The sequence below is a fragment of the Semicossyphus pulcher genome, unplaced genomic scaffold (genome assembly GCF_022749685.1).
Source record: "Semicossyphus pulcher isolate SPU_LCO1_2020_fin unplaced genomic scaffold, fSemPul1.0.p SCAF_14, whole genome shotgun sequence".
Lineage (NCBI taxonomy): Eukaryota > Metazoa > Chordata > Actinopteri > Labriformes > Labridae > Semicossyphus > Semicossyphus pulcher.
In genome coordinates, this window is record NW_027211648.1 from 27,577,184 (window position 1) to 27,594,287 (window position 17,104).

Genomic DNA, 17,104 nt, shown 5'->3' on the forward strand with positions numbered 1-17,104 from the left:
GTTTAACTATAATTTTGATTAAGGATCCTAGTTTAGGTCTGATGCTTATTAAATCTCTTGATTAATTTCTCAATTGGTAATTTAGCATCAGTTGTCTGACATCAACTCTTAACACTTGAAATAGTATTGTTCACCTGACGATGATCAGTGGCAGCAGCAGAAGTTCTTCCTGGCGGCCTCAGCATTTTGGGTCCCACGTTGCAGACTGCAGGCTTTGAGTCTGTGTCTCTCCATCTCTCTCAGCAGCAGCTGGAGCATCTCTTCATGTCCTTCGGCTGAGGGGGGTCATAATGGCAGCTTTGCCTTATTCAAAGTCTCTTCCATTCAAAGTCTTTGTCTCTAACGTCATCTTCATTCAAAAGCTTTTACTCAATAGTCGCAAGATTTGGCTCTCAGGCAAGTTCAGTGCAACTTAGGATTCAGGATTCAGGAGTCGCAGGAGGCGACGTTTTCTGGCCCAGCATTCCGCAGGGCAGCATCAAGGTGAGAACCAGAGGCGAAGAGCACAAGCAGCAATAAGGGATCCTGGCTGGCAGGACTCAAAGTTCTAATTGTTTGCCAAATCAGAAGTTTTCTTCACGGGTTGGTTGGATGTCCCTTCCAACATGCTCGGTGTGGCTAGAACTCTGCAGCGGGCCTTGGGCGGCCAGACGGCAGGCTTTACCCCCCTCTCTCCGGCCTTCAGCCATTAGGCCAGAGAGAGGGAGAATCACATCAGTCCATCCGTCCTGGGGTCTCAGCAGAAGAGCCACAGCAGAAGACAAGTCTTATCCCTTCTCCTTGGGTATTATCCTTTGTGATAGGGGTGTTTTGCATTGGCGGGAGCTGCTGACCACTCCCCATCATAAACCATCTGTTGATTCTTTCAGTTAAACTTCTTTAACAAACTTAATATTAATTCGCTTCACCTTTTTAATTCTACCATATTTGAAAGTTTTGCTCTCTCTCCTTTGAAATAAGACCAAATACTTAATATCACTCACCGAATAAAACTTCATCAATTGAAATAAAAGTATTAAACGATTTCAACAACCACATAGATGATGACCTTAGTTGTTAAGACAAATATGCATACCTGTACACATACATTTCATCTATATGCATCTGTATACCCTTTGTACACCAAGTGAGTGAAATAACTTGAATAGTCTTATCAATGCTCCCTCTACCACAGGAACGTGTCTGTGTCCTGTGGCGTGCAGAGGTGCTCAGAGAGATCTTGCAGGGAGATAAATTCACACAATATACAAAACACAGGAAAGGCAACCATTGTCCATTAGTGTCCTTATCAACCAGTTCTTGTTGATTCCCTTTGTTTTGTCTGAGCGTTGTTCAGGCCATAAGAAAGTGTTTATTTGTTAATCCCTTGTTAGGGGGTCCATGGCCCATTAGAGAGGTATAAGGGTTGTTGCTGTTTAACCCCTTTATCTTCTGAAAGGTCATTTCCTGAGGTGTCTGGGGACCTGGGATATCACTGGGAAGCATCACTTTTGTCGTCTTTATGACTTTAAGTGCAAAGCCCATGAGGAGGTGTCAGGACGTCTGCTCAAACATCCTCCCTAGGCTTAAGCACTAATGTGCACATGCATTCCTATCGGAGACTTTAGGAAACATGTTACAGGAATATAAGTCTAACACAATAATGTAAAATAATTGAGGTAATAGAATACGTATTAATTAAGGGTTCGGCCTATAGGTTTAGGAATTGTCTGTTTCTTGAACAACTGAAATCCAGAGAGTCACAGAACTGTAGTATCTGTAGGCAAAGGGGGGATGAGAGGGAGAGTGGGCAGATAACACTCATCCTCTCTGTACATTTAGAATCAACAATCAACATTAAGCATCAGTCCAGTAACTACAGTTGGTTATTACACATAACATATTAGTAAATGTACATTTTAATCATGAAGTTCTTTATTTTCATACAGTTTTTGGATATCTCCATCTTGTTGCTCGAGTGAGTCTTTTGATGTTAGCCAGAAATCAAGGAAAGTCGTCCTCCTCCAAGAGCCATAAATTAGCTGGCTTCACTTGTCGTTATTGACCCAGAGGTCATGTGAACAGGAAGAAAGAGATTCTGTTTTTGTTAAGGAGTTAATGATTTTAATTCTTCATCATTGGATCATCCGCTACAAACTCACGGCGCAAAGAACTATTTAAGACCTGCTCAACAAACTGGTCTCTCAGACGAGCTTCGGAATTTGACATAGCAGCAGGTGCACGCTGCTTCACCCTCTCCATGAGACCCATCAAAGCGAGAGAGAACTCCTGATGAGTCTCGCCCTCTTGCCGCCCCCTGGAAAAGAAAGCCTCCTGCAAAGCGACGTACGAATCTGAGCACCCGTACAGCTCGTGTAAAATGGCAAGTATGCCGTCAGGGTCCTCTCTCTCTGCGTCACAGCGATACTTGATCTCATCTCTAGCTTCACCCTCTAGGTGATCAAACAGGAAAAACGCCTGGTCAGGTCGAGATAGATGCCGGGCCCTCATACACGCCTGCACCACCTCTATCCACTCACTTAACCCTATACCCGTCCACCCCTAAAGACTGGACACTTCCTATCTCTAGGCACAAAAATTAGTCTCTCTGATACAAGGACACTAGAAGTGGAGGGAGCAATAGGTAGCGCAGAAGAGGTAGATGAAAGAGCACTAGGGCCAGCCTGTCCCTGTCGCAACCGCTCATTGTCAGTTTTTAGCTGTGCAACTAAATCTCGGAGTTCCTGCATCTCTTCATCCATGACTACAGCCAAATCACTATACTACACGTAGTTACTATGGCGCAACGGCACCACAAAAGTCAAACCTGCAAAAAAAACAAAGAACCTCACCAGAACTGTCACAGGAATCCGCTGAGAACCACTGCTGCTTTGTCTCCAAGCTCTCCAATCTGCATACAATAAAAAAAACATACACAATCAATACACAAGAAGATAGGAAAAAATAAATAAATAAATAAATAAATAAATGCAAGCAAAAGGAACACACGTCTCGGCCGTTCAAAAGAGTAAATCCTGCCGGCAACGCCAAGTTTGTGGCAGTGACAGCGAGTGGAAGCGCATTGGAACTATATCTGTCTAATGATATTACCGTTATCAGATCAATTGAATATTTAGTTGCCAGACAACGCCACTCTGGGAGTTTCACCCAGAGAAGTATTTAGTTTACCCACACTTAGGACACACAGATTCATATACTCAGGAGGCCAGAGACGTGGTTACAATACTTACAATACCAATACTTTAATTTTAAATCAGTTTTTTTTTTTAAAAAGTACTTAAAACACACCATTCACACAAAGGGGGGGGGGGGAGGAAAATAAAGAAAAACCTAATCAGGTGCTGAGGCTTACCAGATGGACGAGGGACTAGTGAAGGGGGGAGGGATCCACCAAAACAAACCAAACAAATCACCCAGGCACACGTGACACACACACGATGGTGAAGTAACTAAATCCCAGGGGAGCACAGCACACGAAGGGGGGGGATACCGCCACCTGGATCACAACTACCACCACCGGCCCTCAGCAACTGAAAAGGAATAACACATTTAGTGAAATTGAAACAATAAAACAAACAAACAATATAACAAAACTATACTAACTAATCGGTAGGTTACAAATGAAACAAACTATACAAATTAAGTACCCAAATGAAACAAAACAAACAACTTAAGTTCACACAAAAAGGAAAACCCACAAACTACCCAAATTCAAATAAAGGAACAGGTAATCTAACTAAATCCAAATAATCAAACAACAGGAGTACACTTATACAAATTAACCTAAACAAAAAGGGATATAAATCCCCACCACACGATCACACCATTAAAATGTCCATTGAATGCCAATAAGCGGTGTGGCTGGCGTCCGTCTCCCTCTGAAGGAGGAGGTGAAGCAGCCAACTCTAGCAGGTGGCCAGACGAGCAGCATGCAGGGCAAGAGACGGACAACCAAACAACTTCCGAACAGTCAGTAGGATCCTCGAACACAAAGCAGCAGTGTTTCCTCGTCAGCTGATGGTGACGTGACTTATAGCGGTGAAATATTTACAGCCGCTCAGTTCAACTTCACCTGTCAGAAATATTAACATTTACCATCTAGCTGACAATGATGCGGTTGCGACCTACAGTGATGGATCTACATACCTCTCAGCAGCAGCAGACCCACACACACACGAGAGGAGGGCAGAAGAGAGAGACCCAGGCAGCTACCGGCATCTCACCTGCGACCACACTAGCATTAGCCAGCTATGAGCATGCACAATAACGCAGAGAGAGGTGAGAACACTCACCACAGCAACCCGGAGAGAGACACGCACGCGCCAGGGGCACACCAGTCGCTCTGTCGCAGCCGGAAGTGACAGACAGGAGCGCAAAAGAAAGAGGCAGGGGGGAAGTCGCTGCTTAAATGCTTCCCCCTCGTTCAATGATTGGCCACCAGTGGCGCTCCATTAATTGAAGCCGCACACTGCATAAAGAAATAAATATATTTCTATGCTGCTACATATAGGTCAGAGGTCACCAGTAATATGTGTGTAATTAGAGCGCACCAGTCCTTTCCTGTCTGGATAAGTCTGTAGAACTCTTCCGAGTAACCAGGAACTGCGTGGAGCTGTAGGATCTGCAATAAGCACAATGTCTCCAGGCACAAGACTTTGTCTCTCCTTACTCCATCTTTGACGCTCCTGTAGCAAAGGTAAGTATTCTCTTAGCCAACGCTTCCAAAAAAGGTCAGAGATGTACTGTACTTGTCTCCACCTCCTTTTCAATCCAAGAATTCGCTGCTTGGCAACACAATGATTGTTTGGCAAAGAGACCTCTTTTTTCTTAAAGGGAAGTTTCAAGCTGTAATGTCCATCTTGAAGCTTCACTGAATCTTTCATGATTTCCATGAACTTGTCATCATCCCTCGACATCTCCTCTTTGTCTCCTGATGTGTGTTCATTAAAATCTTTGTTGTACTGATAATTCAATAACTCCTCCAGCCTTTCTATGGAGATCCTGTTAACAGTAGCAGCGGGGTGGCCACTCTCACACCGCTCATCACTGCATCCTTGAAGGGGTCCATTAATAACCCACCCCAATAGGGTCCTAATGGCGTAGGGTCCGTTTCCATGACTGTTGACTACTTCCCAGGGTTCAAGCATTTTGGAGGCATTGGTGCCTATCAACAACTCCACATCAGCTTGGATGTGAGGAACATCAACACCATCCAAGTATGGCCACTTAGCCAGTTCCTCTTCTTTGATGATGTTATCTTTGCTTACGGGCATCCTCTTCTGGGTGTAGACCTCTGGTAGATCGTAGAACTGTTTTCCAGTGAGACTTGAAATCTCCAAACCTGTCAGCCTGTAGCTGGAAACTGATGCTCTTGAGCCCATGGTTCGTAGACTGATTTGAGCTTTCCTTCCATTCATATTCAGCTTCCTCATCAGGTTTTCTGAACAAAATGTGGCTGTACTGCCTGGATCAAGAAATGCATACGTTTGTATGACTTTATGTCCTTTGCTGGACTTCACCTGAACCGGTAGGATTGATAGAATCCCATCACTATTCCCGGCCCCTGTATGACCACATGTTTGCAGAGAGACCAGTGCGCTGCTCACCGATGGTTCCTTGGGCTGTTTAGGGAGCAGTTTAGCTCAGCGGTTTAATCACACGTCCCATGTACAGAGGCTACAGTCCTCGATGCACGGGCCCGGGTTTGACTCCCACCCTCGGACCTTTGCTGCGCGTCATCCCCACTCTCTCTTCCCCTGTTTCCGACACTATCCACTGTCCTCTCTCCTTCAATAAAGGCATAAAAATGGGTTGTTTAACTTGAGGAACCACTTAAAATCACCTTTATTCTGCAACAGAGGCAATATTTTTGAATCCACATGTTCACAGGAGTTCTTGCAGACCTTTCGGAGCAGCAGTGAGTGTTGCTCTGAAAGGTCTGCAAGAACTCCTGTGAACAAGACTTGCTGGCTTTTTCAGAGATGACAGTTTGAAATGCTGTGAATTAGTATTTAATGTGTGAGAAGTTTGTTTGATGTGTGTCTGTGTGTGTAATGCTGCAGCCCTGTTACCATGCTGTACCAACACTCATCACACACACTCTGCTCATTTGCTCAGAACTAAAGTGAAGGAAAGTTAAACTACATGTCACATGGGCGCTAGCAAGGAGATATGTTTAAGGACTCATGGGAAATGTAGTTGTACATCACAAAGCTGACACACTAACCAAAGTCCTCATTCTAAGTGAGACGACCAGGTGTTGAGATTTCAGTGACAGTGATAGATTCTGGTTGATCTCAGATTACAGACAAAAGACGACAAGAACGTGTTCACGTGTAGAGAAACCCAGAGAGGATTTCAGAGCTGATCCTAGAACTAACACTGATCTGTTTGTGGTGGCAGATACTTCTATCATTAATCTAAGAAGTTAATAAATACAAAGAGGACAATTCAGATTTATTTTGATGTTCATGGCAAGAATAAAAATAAAAGTTGGTTTACGTTTTGACTCAAACAATAAGAGAAGAATCAGATCCGGATTGAAGAAGAACAAGAACCAACAAAGAGAACCCAAACTGATCAAACTGTATGTGGAGCTTTAAATAGTATTAAAGGAAGTGATGACATCATGTTCTCAGTACCAACAATACTCTGTTAAGGTTAAGCACCTGCCTTCTCATTGTGACTTTATGAAAGTACAAAACACTTGAATTTCAAAGTAAAAGTACTCACAGGACAGTGTTGTGTTCTTATGTTAGTGGATCATTATTGTTGATATATCATAATGTAGGAGTTACTTTATTGTTGTAGTTTGTCCAGGTAGAGTTCGGGTGGATTTTATCTGAACTAATGCATCATATGTTAACTGATCACATGTTTGTATTTAAAATGTTCATCTATGAAGTAACTTGAAAGTAGAGCTTTGAAATAAACGTAGAGGAGTCAAAAATACAACACTTCCTGCTGAATTTATTGGGCACAAGCACCAAGTAGATGTTCTCAGGTAAAGTTCAAGTCCCTCAAAATCTCCAAACAGCTCCTTAAGGGGAGACAAGAGGAGAAAAGTGGATGTGAAGAGGTTAATAAAACGTCAAAGCTTCCTGATATTTATGTTGATGTTTCTGAGTTGTGTCCGTGTCACAGGTTTGATCCCAGTTTGTCTCCCTGTGTGTCTGTCTGAGTGCAGAGAAGACAAAAACACACTGATGTTTATGTCTCTGCTCGTTGTTGGTGCAGCGGCGCCACCTGCTGTCCACACCAGCAAACCTCCAGCTGAAGTCAGACGAGCTCTCTGTCTGTTCTTAAATCACACATCCTTCATGCTCTCTGCTGTGTGTGGGATGTTTCTGTGTTTTGTGTCACATATCTTGTGTTGTTCTGTGTGTGACGCACCCAGAGAAGTGATTTGTGAGCCTCAAGGACAAAATTCTATACGGAGAAAACACAAAACATTTCTTTATTATTTACTCAGGTTTTGCTTTCAGTTTCATCTTTTTCCTTTTGAGCGGCTGCAGGATTTTATTTTATACTTTGTAATTCCTCTCAACTACATTTATAAAAAAGGTTTTCTTACTGCAGATCAAGTTTCAGACACTAAATATATCATGAGTTTAAACAATACATTTATAGCTTTCAGTCTGATATTATGAATGATGACAAAATAACTTTGACAGGGGTCGTTACTTTAACTGCAAATACGTCGTACATTTAACCAAGAAACAAAGTAAATGCAGGGCTTTTATTAGAAGTTACATATTTGTACGTTGTGGAATTGCTACCTTTGCTAACTGCTCGGGACGAGTTACTATGTTCCAGCCCCCCTGCTCGGCCATCTCTCCACATGCTGAGGTCGAAGCAGTCAAGGCCCAAAGCAACACAAGGTTAAAGTTCAGGCTTTTTGCCTAAAATAAAAAAGGGTTTGATCAAAGCAAATAACTAAATCAGGCACATTAAAGGAGATATAGGGCCCTTTAAAAGAGGTCAACACAACTCGACTAAAAACGTGTCTGTATCCAGCCTGGACGGTGAGTGTCGGAGAGGGAGTCAGAGCAGGAGTCGGAGCGTGGGAATGAAAATGAAGACACTTCAGGATATATATGTGGCGAGGGTGGTGGGAACAGTCAGTGAGAATTAGAAAGGTGGACAACGCCACCTGGGGACTTGCACCCCAGGAAGGACCAAAGCTTTAACTACTATTCTTTTACATTAATAAAGCACACAGATTCGTAACTCAGGAGGCAGAGACGTGTTTTCAAAAGAAATCAAATATTTGATTGAATTCATCAAAGATAAAAACACTAAATAAGATGGGACTGGAGCTGTGGGGAAGGAAACAGATGGCTGGACAAGTTCAAAGCTAAACCAAACTAATGAGAATTAAAATGATTCTTTATTATAACAGAATCTAAAAAGGACGATTACAAAAGTTAAAATATAGAGTGACCTTAAAATAGTGAAGCTGCCAGCCCAAAATTAAACTGAACAAAACTGAGCTGAGGCCACGAGTGGAGAGGCAGACTACACTGGAGAGCGCAGGGGTGCTACCACTGACTCACCTCATGTGAAACACAGCAAACCTCACAGTAACGATGGTGCAGTCTGTTGGTGTCCCAGTGCTCTTAACTGGCATGCAATAGGTGCAGGGACCTCACCATGGGTGCCTCGTCTCCCAACAAAGTGACTCTCAGCTCCTGTAAGAAAAAGAACTAATACAAAAAGAATTAACAACCAAACAGAAGAAACACAACAAACCCAGTTGGTTAAAAGGCAAAGGTGGTACTGAGGTCCTCCGGCACCAGCCTTTAGTCATTCCTAAAGTTAGAACAAAAACCCACGGTGAGGCAGCATTCACTTACTGTGGCCCACACTTGTGTAACAGCCTGCCGGAGAGCATCAGGACCGCAGAGACTGTTGATATTTTTAAAAAGAAGCTCAAGACTCACTTTTTTAACTTGGCTTTTAACTGTTTTATCCTATTCTTTTAACCATTTTATTCTATTTTTAATATATAATATTTTTATTGATTTATTCTTTATTCTTTTTGCACTTTATTATTATTAAATCTTCTAAGCCTTAGTTTTATTTTTTATTTATTATTTATTTTTTCTTGAATCTTTCTATCTCAAAGTTTAATGCATTTCATTTTTTATTTTTTATTTTTATCATTTTATTTCTTACATTTATCTCAGCCTATCTTATTGTCCTTTATCCTTTTACTTTTTAGCTCCAGTGTTTCCTCATGGGAGCCCTCCACACTGGGAGTTGTGTCTGGTCTTCCCACGGGGACGTCGTCCTGGAGATCCTTCAGGCCCGGAGGACCGTGGGGCTCTGCACCTTGTGCGGAGTCTATCCCGGTCTTTCCGGGTAGGGGTGGTCTCTGTGCGTAGACTGTGACCCCTCCCAGTGCGGATGGCTGCCATAGGTGGCGTTTTCCTCACCTGTTCCTCAGTGTCCTGCCATGTCTCTTTACCATGTTTTATCCTGAGTGCGTGCGTGTGTGTGGGTGGGTGTATGTGTGTGAGTGTGTATGTGCATACGTGTACATGTGTGTCTGTCTGTATCTGTGTGTGATAAAGTGTATGTGTGCCTCTGCGGGTGGGTCGGGAGGGGCATGTTTTTTCATTCTTGTGATATGTTTTTAATTTTTCAGTGAAGCACTTTGTGTTGCATTCTTTTTGCATGAAAGGTGCTATATAAATAAAGTTGGATTTGATTTGATTTGATTATGACAGTAACTGTAAAGTAGAGAAAGATCAGGCAACGTGCCTTCACTGCAAGGGAAATCACTTCAAAGGGTGTACACAGTGTCCAAAAAGACTGAAGGAGGAGAGAGTGAATAGGATCAGAGCTGAGAGGGGACTGTCACACGCTGAAGCTGTGAGACGGACGGAGAGAACTGATGAAGTGATGGCTGTGCAAAAGGAAGAGGAGACAGTTGAGTCTGGGTTATAGAATGGGATATGTCATGAAAGGGGATCATGTTGGGTGGACAATGTCAATATTTTACAGTGTAAAACTGAAACAATCCAGTAGGTGGTGGTGATGTAATGATTATGGATTATGGAGAAGAAGAAAGCAGGAAGGAGACACAGCAGCAGGTAACTCAAAGGAAAAGAGAAAATAATTCATAGAATCTAATTAAAGCAATGACAAAGCAATGTACATTTTTGTGTACTATCACACGTGCTGTTCAAAATCTCAGAGCTGAACTTCCTCGAGGCAGGATGGGTGGAGTAACTCACATGCTGTGTTCCAAATGCAGTACTATACTAGCAGTACGTCCTGATTTGGCCAACATGTAGTATGCACTATGCAAACAAAAGCAAAATGTGCAGTATGCCAAAAATACCCGGATGTCGTACTGAATCGGAGAAAATCTCTAGTATGCATCGGACCAGTCTACCTCTTCTTCTTCTTCTTCTTCTCTCTGAGATTATGGCGGATTGCAACCAACGTTAAAAGGTGCATACCGCCACCTACTATACCGGAGTGTGTAACATCATGGGCTGATACTGTACCTCAGGTTAAGTAACATAATAAATCAATTAATTAATTAAAAAATGATATAAAACAAATAAATAAAAAATACAACGGAATAATATTCTTATATCCTACGATACAGTCCTGTTTCTCTCAGAAACATAATGAGTGCTTTGCCACGTTTACATTTTCACCCATCCCTAAAATCCCTTCCAAATTCCATCCCCGTCCTAACCTACCGATCTTGACATGCAATATGTTTCTCTCTGCATTATATTTCCGACACTTCATAAAGACATGTCCAACATTCTCAGGAACATCACATGCATCACACTTTTCTGAACCACACTTTGCCATTAAATAAAGAGTTGATTTCAATCCAGTACGTCCAAATCTTAACCTTGCCACTGCCACTTCCTCTTTTCTGCACTTCCCTTTATATGACTTAACCTTAATTGATTTTTGTATGTTATAATAGTGCCTCCCTTTGACATCCATGTCCCACTTCTTCTGCCACGAGTCCCTCACTGCCGTTCTTATTAGTGATTTGGCTTCCCCTTTTCCAAAAGGAACTTTCAATATTTTATCTTCATCTCATTTCAATGCTCTCTTTGCAATCTTATCTGCTCTTTGGTTACCCTCCACCCCAGCATGAGCAGGAACCCAGCAACACTGTACATTAGTTCCAATCCTTTGAAGTCTCAGCATTATTGTACATATTTCCATCAATAAATCATCTCTTATTGTTTCTTGAGAATTCAGGCTGCTGAGTGCTGCAGTAGAATCTGAACAGACGACGACTCTCTCTGGCCTTACCTCTTCTACCCATTGTAATCCTAAAATTATAGCAACTATTTCTGCTGTATACACAGACAAGCAATCATTCATTCTTTTACATCTAACTATATCAAATTCTGGTATAAACACTCCTGATCCTACAAGTCCACTTCCTGGATCTTTAGATCCATCAGTAAATATTTGCATAAAGTTATAATATTTACTTTGAATATACTTTTGAACAATGTGTCCAACGTTAACCATATTTCTTTCACTCCACACCTTCTTCTGCTCTACAAGTTTCATGTCCACGTTTGGCACTGGAAATATCCATGGAGGAACATTACCCCACAGTGTACTTGGTCCATACTCTAGTCTATTTAAACCAGATTCTTCTGCCGTTTTATTGATCTTCCAACCAAATCCTTGACCTTTGTGTGGTTGTGAATATTCCCAACAATTACACAGCACCTTTGTTGTAGGTTGTTCCTCTCCAGCTCCCTTTAACTTAACCCAATATGCCAGCGACAACTTTGTGCGTCTGAGATATAATGGTAGTTCATCAGTTTCCACCAGCACTGCATTTGTAGGAGTTGATCTGATTGCACCAATACTCATTGTAAGAGCTCTAAACTGTATTTTGTCTAATTTTTCCAATATGCTCTTGGCTGCTGCTCCATACACCACACATCCATAATCGATACAACATCGCATTAATGCCTGATATATATCCAGTAGTGACTGTCTGTCTGCTCCCCATTCATGACCACAAACTGATCTCATGAGACTCAGTACTTTTTTACATTTTGTTTCAACCTGCTTCACGTGATTCCTCCAGACACATTTCTCATCAAAGCACAAACCTAAATATTTGAAGTCTTTTACTCTTTCCATATTTTGTCCATATAACTTAAGTTGTATCTGCTCTACACTTTTCCTTTTAGTAAAGAACATGTAACATGACTTTTCAACTGACATCTTGAGTCCCCAGTCATAATAGCATTTTTCAACCTTCATTATCGCCCTCTGAATGCTAGTGGTTACATGTTTAATGTTTTCCCCCCCTCTTCCATATAGCCCCATCATCTGCAGAAAGCGATGACCCAATATCTCCATCAACATTCATCAACAATGTTAAACAAAATAGGGCTAATAGCACTACCTTGTGGTATTCCTTTAACAAGATCATAATCATCTGAAACAGCATCTCCAACTTTAACATGGAATGTCCGGTTAGACAAGAAATCGAACACCCAGTTGTATAGCCTACCGCCACCACCCATTTTACTCATTTTAATCAGTAGCCCTTCTCTCCACATGGAATCATAAGCTTTCTCATATCAAAATATACTATAGCCATAACCTCTTTCACACTAATGGCTCTTTCTGCCTCATTACTAACCTTCACTAAAGCATCTAGTGTAGACCTGCCTCTTCGGACACCACTTTGATATGCACATAATAATCCTCTTTGTTCTAACCAGTATGATAGTCTATGAACTATGACCTTTTCCAACCATTCACTTAAATGAGATGTAAGTGCTATAGGCCTGTCATTTCCTGCATTAGCTGGGTCTTTGCCAGGCTCACTAAAGGGTAGTATCAAAGCACTTTTCCAGCTGCCAGGCATTACACCTTCTCTCCATATCTTATTAAATAGGTTTAATATAATTTCCATGACTTCATCTGGTCATTGTCTAAACATAGCACAGCACAGTTGATCTTGTCCTGGAGCTGTATATCCACTTCCCTCTAAGGCCCTTTTCAACTCAAACAAAGTAAAGTCTAAAGTCTAATGCCGACCCCTCACTGTGCTTCTTCTTTGTTACATCAGCATTGGCTCTTAAAATGTCAGCTTTTTGTCGCTGATGTGTTTCATCTAGGTGATTGCCACTGTGAACACTTGCAAACTTCTTTCCCTATAGATCCGCTTTTTCCTTATTTGTAACTGCCATATTGTCTCCATCTATCAATGCTGGGATTTTACCAGATTTCCTTTTCCCACTCGTCTTTTTAATCAGAGCCCAAATGTCACCCGACTCTATTTCCTTGCCAATAGAGGAGTAGAACTGCCTCCATGAATTCTTCTTAGATGACTTAATTATTCTCCGTGCCACAGCTCTCTTCCTTTGATAGTCTATCAAAGCATCTTGACTCAAATGCTTTCTCAAGGCTTTGAATGCACCATTTCTTTCTTTAATAGCATGTTTGCATTCATCATTCCACCATGGAACCAATTTCTTTTTCCCATTCACTGTGCTCTTGGGAATGCATGTTGATGCAGCACTAATAATCATGGACTTCACTGCTCCTGTACAGCTATCGACATCACCCTCCGTCACTATTCTTTGAGCAGACTCAATGCAACATTCTTTGAATTTTCCCCAGTCAGCTTTAGAAAAACACCATCGTTGTATTACATTACCTTCCTGTATGACACGTTTTGGACTAGTTGGACCCAAAGTTGCGGACACAGACACAGTAGCAGGTTCAGGAACAGTCTATTAATTTATGAGAGGCAAAAATATACAAAAATATCACCGAGCACAAAGTAGCAAACAAAAACTCCAGGTGGTGTGGCAGGAGACGTGCTGACCAGGAAATGCAGGAGCATGCAGCAACACAAAAACACTCTTCAGCGGCAGTGAGGCACACACTAGGAAAAACACGAGAGAAAAGATATTAGAAAAACACTTACAAAAAACCACACTGGAGAAAACTCACGTATGCGAAACAACACTAGAAGCAAGAGCTCTACGGAACAGGACGGAATTATCTGGCAAGGAAGTGGAGTGAGGGCCAAGCTTTTATAGAGGAGTGGACTGCTGGTGGATGAGAACCAGGTGTGTGCTCAGCTGCAGCTCAGGACACAGAAAGTAGGTCAGCCACGCCCCCTGCCACACCACTGCAAACTGAGGAAAAGGGAAATAAAGCAGAACAAACCAAAACACAAAAAACACCAAAATAAAAGTAACAAAAACTACAACCATGACACTGTACATACATATCAAAATTCACAGAGCATATTATAGGAAAGTGATCGCTCCCTATATTATTGTCATTCTTTATATGCACCTCTCTAGCTTGTCTTTGAACAGGGCATCCTCCAAAAGCAGCACTATGTTCACCAACATCTGATTTTGACATCTTGTCCACATTTTCCAGAGTCATGTTCTCCTCCACATCTTAGCTTTCCTTTACATTGGCCTGCTGTATGTCCCATTCTTTGACACATTTATGTTCATTAATTGTACAGAGAAATCATCCATCCATCCATCCATCCAATCATCTGTACCGCCATCCACTCAGCCTGTACTCATTAAATGGTTCAATGGCTCTTGGATCCCTGTGTTTTAATGTGCACACCAGATACAAGTTCCATGATGCAGCTTTTATTACAGACAAACTTACTTACACTCGCTGAGTTTAGTGATCGTCTTTTTCAAGTGCGTTTAAACTCATTCTAAACCGAACACACAAACGGTCTGATGTCATTTTAAGAGACTGTGAATGAAAATAAGTGAACATGTGACAATGATGTTTGTGTGTAAGCATGAACCCTTTTACTGTGTGGCTGTGACTCCACACAGTGATGCATGTGTATATGTCCTCTCAGTGCATGTGTGACTTTCAGGACTAATAACTAACAGAGGATTCATACAGTGTCTTTTTCTTCTTCTTCTTTTTGTCGTTATGATGTTTACACTCTGCTTGCTTCTATATAATTATACAGTTTATGATATGAACTTACATAAACTATCATTAGAGAGATTTTCTATCAAGTGTTGTTAGAGTTGGTGGACTACTTTTTAGTTTAAAACAAGACAACTGAAATCTTAAAACTAGTTGGACCAAACTGAAAACATTTTTTCTGATATAAATAAAATATTTAAGAATTATTTTGTCATCATGTTGGAAAATGGGGTTAAATTAAGCATCCAATGCTGCTGCAATAACCTTGAAATAAGGCAATATACCCAGTAATTCACATGAGAGAATAGCATATTGTGCTTATAATAAGTCACTGTGATTAAATGTAACTGTACAATGGGATTGGCTGCGAGAAGAAAGAGGTGAAACTGAGACAAACATGTTTCTTTATCAAACATAAGTTCAAGTCAAAAATCATGTTGGGGATGTAACACAATTGTGCAACAGCTGAAACGACTCAAAGTGTTGTGAGATGTGAAAATGGTTCTTGTTCTGTGTGTCTGTAGGAACACATGATGTTGTGTCAAAAAGGTCACAGGCCACGGGCCAGGATAAGGCCTGACCCCCCCTGACTTGACACTTAATTACAAACTCTTAAAAATGGTAAAAGTCAAAGTTCAAAACTCTTAAAAATATAGTCAAAGTTTTAAAAAACTCGGACAAGCAAACACTAGAGACTGGCAGAATCTGATGCAAAAAGAATTTATTCCCGTATAAATACAAACAAATAAACCCGAGTCCATCCGGATAAGACTGCCCACACATTAGCTGCTCGGTCTTATATACTCTAAACTCCTCCCTCGCTGGGCTTCGGCACGTTTTTTCCCCATTGTCAGGTCTCTGCCTAATTAGTTATTGTGTCGCAAGTGGCAGACTTGTGCCACCACCTGTTGGAGCCCCCCTCCCTCAACTCTGGCTCTCTGCCCTCAGCTTGTTAGGATTCTACTTTAGAGCTTTAGAGCATTGGATTATAAGAACTTACTTTAAAACATTTGACTATAAAACCTGAACTATAAAACATGTGACTGTAAAACTTGAAGGCATTGGACAATAGAAACGTTAACTACATTTTGACCATAAAAAACTTTACCTTTAAGACATTTGATTATAAAGTTTCTACTAAAACATTTGATTATAAAACTTTTGGATATATAACTTCAACTCTAAAACATTTCATTATAAAGTTTCACATTTTTTCAAACATTCCATCCTGTGGGACTGAAAAGTCCCATAGCAACAACTTTAAGTGATCATTAAGACAATTAGTATCACTCATGACAAATGCATCATGCAGGCACATTTTTTTTCCAACAATTCCTCCGTCAGTCACTGCTGGATGAAGCTCTCCTCTCCACTCTACCTCCCAGTAAAACATGGCCCAGTCAGAGCCTCCACACACACAAGCTGATGCTGCTGCTTCACCCTCTCTGGATCATCAGGACACAGCTGATCCTCTGATACACGCCCATCCTCCTGATCGCTCACACTCTGACAGAGATCATTACTTCCACCTGATGAGAGAAGAAGACAGACAACAGAAGTCATATATCAGCGTTTACAGAGAGGCCCTCATCAGCTGTCAGTCAGCGAGGCAGCACATCCAGTTTAAAGACCAGCAGAGACTTCAGTCTGTTCATACCACAAGTCTGAACAGGACTTAAGTACACAGTGGAACTTAACTGCTGAGAGACCCTGAACGCATCATGACTGCAGAAACAGAGACATATTCACTGCTTACTGTAAACATGGATTCAAATCAGTTTCTCTGTGACATTTTTTCTGTCAGGGATAATGCCCGACGAGGTGTCCATTATCAGGAATCTGTGGACTCATGGAGGCCAGAGCCGCTAACACCTGAGGGTTTGACTGATACCTGGAACAATCATTACCATTCCATAATGTTCTGATTAGGGATGGGCACGGATATTCAAGTATTCCATTATTCTAAATGACGTGGGTATTCGACTATAGCTGTAGCTTATGGATTTTTTTGTGTGCCTAAAGTTCATTAAATATTATACATTAGCTATATTAATCACATATTGTTCATTAAACATGTATACCAATGTCATTTAAAATGTGTAAAAAGTAGAAATAAAGAAAAAACATGCCTGGCACAGCAGCGTAACTAATTCAT

The 17,104-nt window shown here is 41.4% G+C and overlaps 1 protein-coding gene across 1 annotated transcript in view; it reads right to left on the minus strand.

Annotated features, from left to right (window-relative positions):
- The window catches only part of LOC138590915 (NACHT, LRR and PYD domains-containing protein 12-like), a 215,251-nt gene that overhangs the window by 177,946 nt on the left and 20,201 nt on the right, over positions 1-17,104 (minus strand). The window lies entirely within an intron of this gene.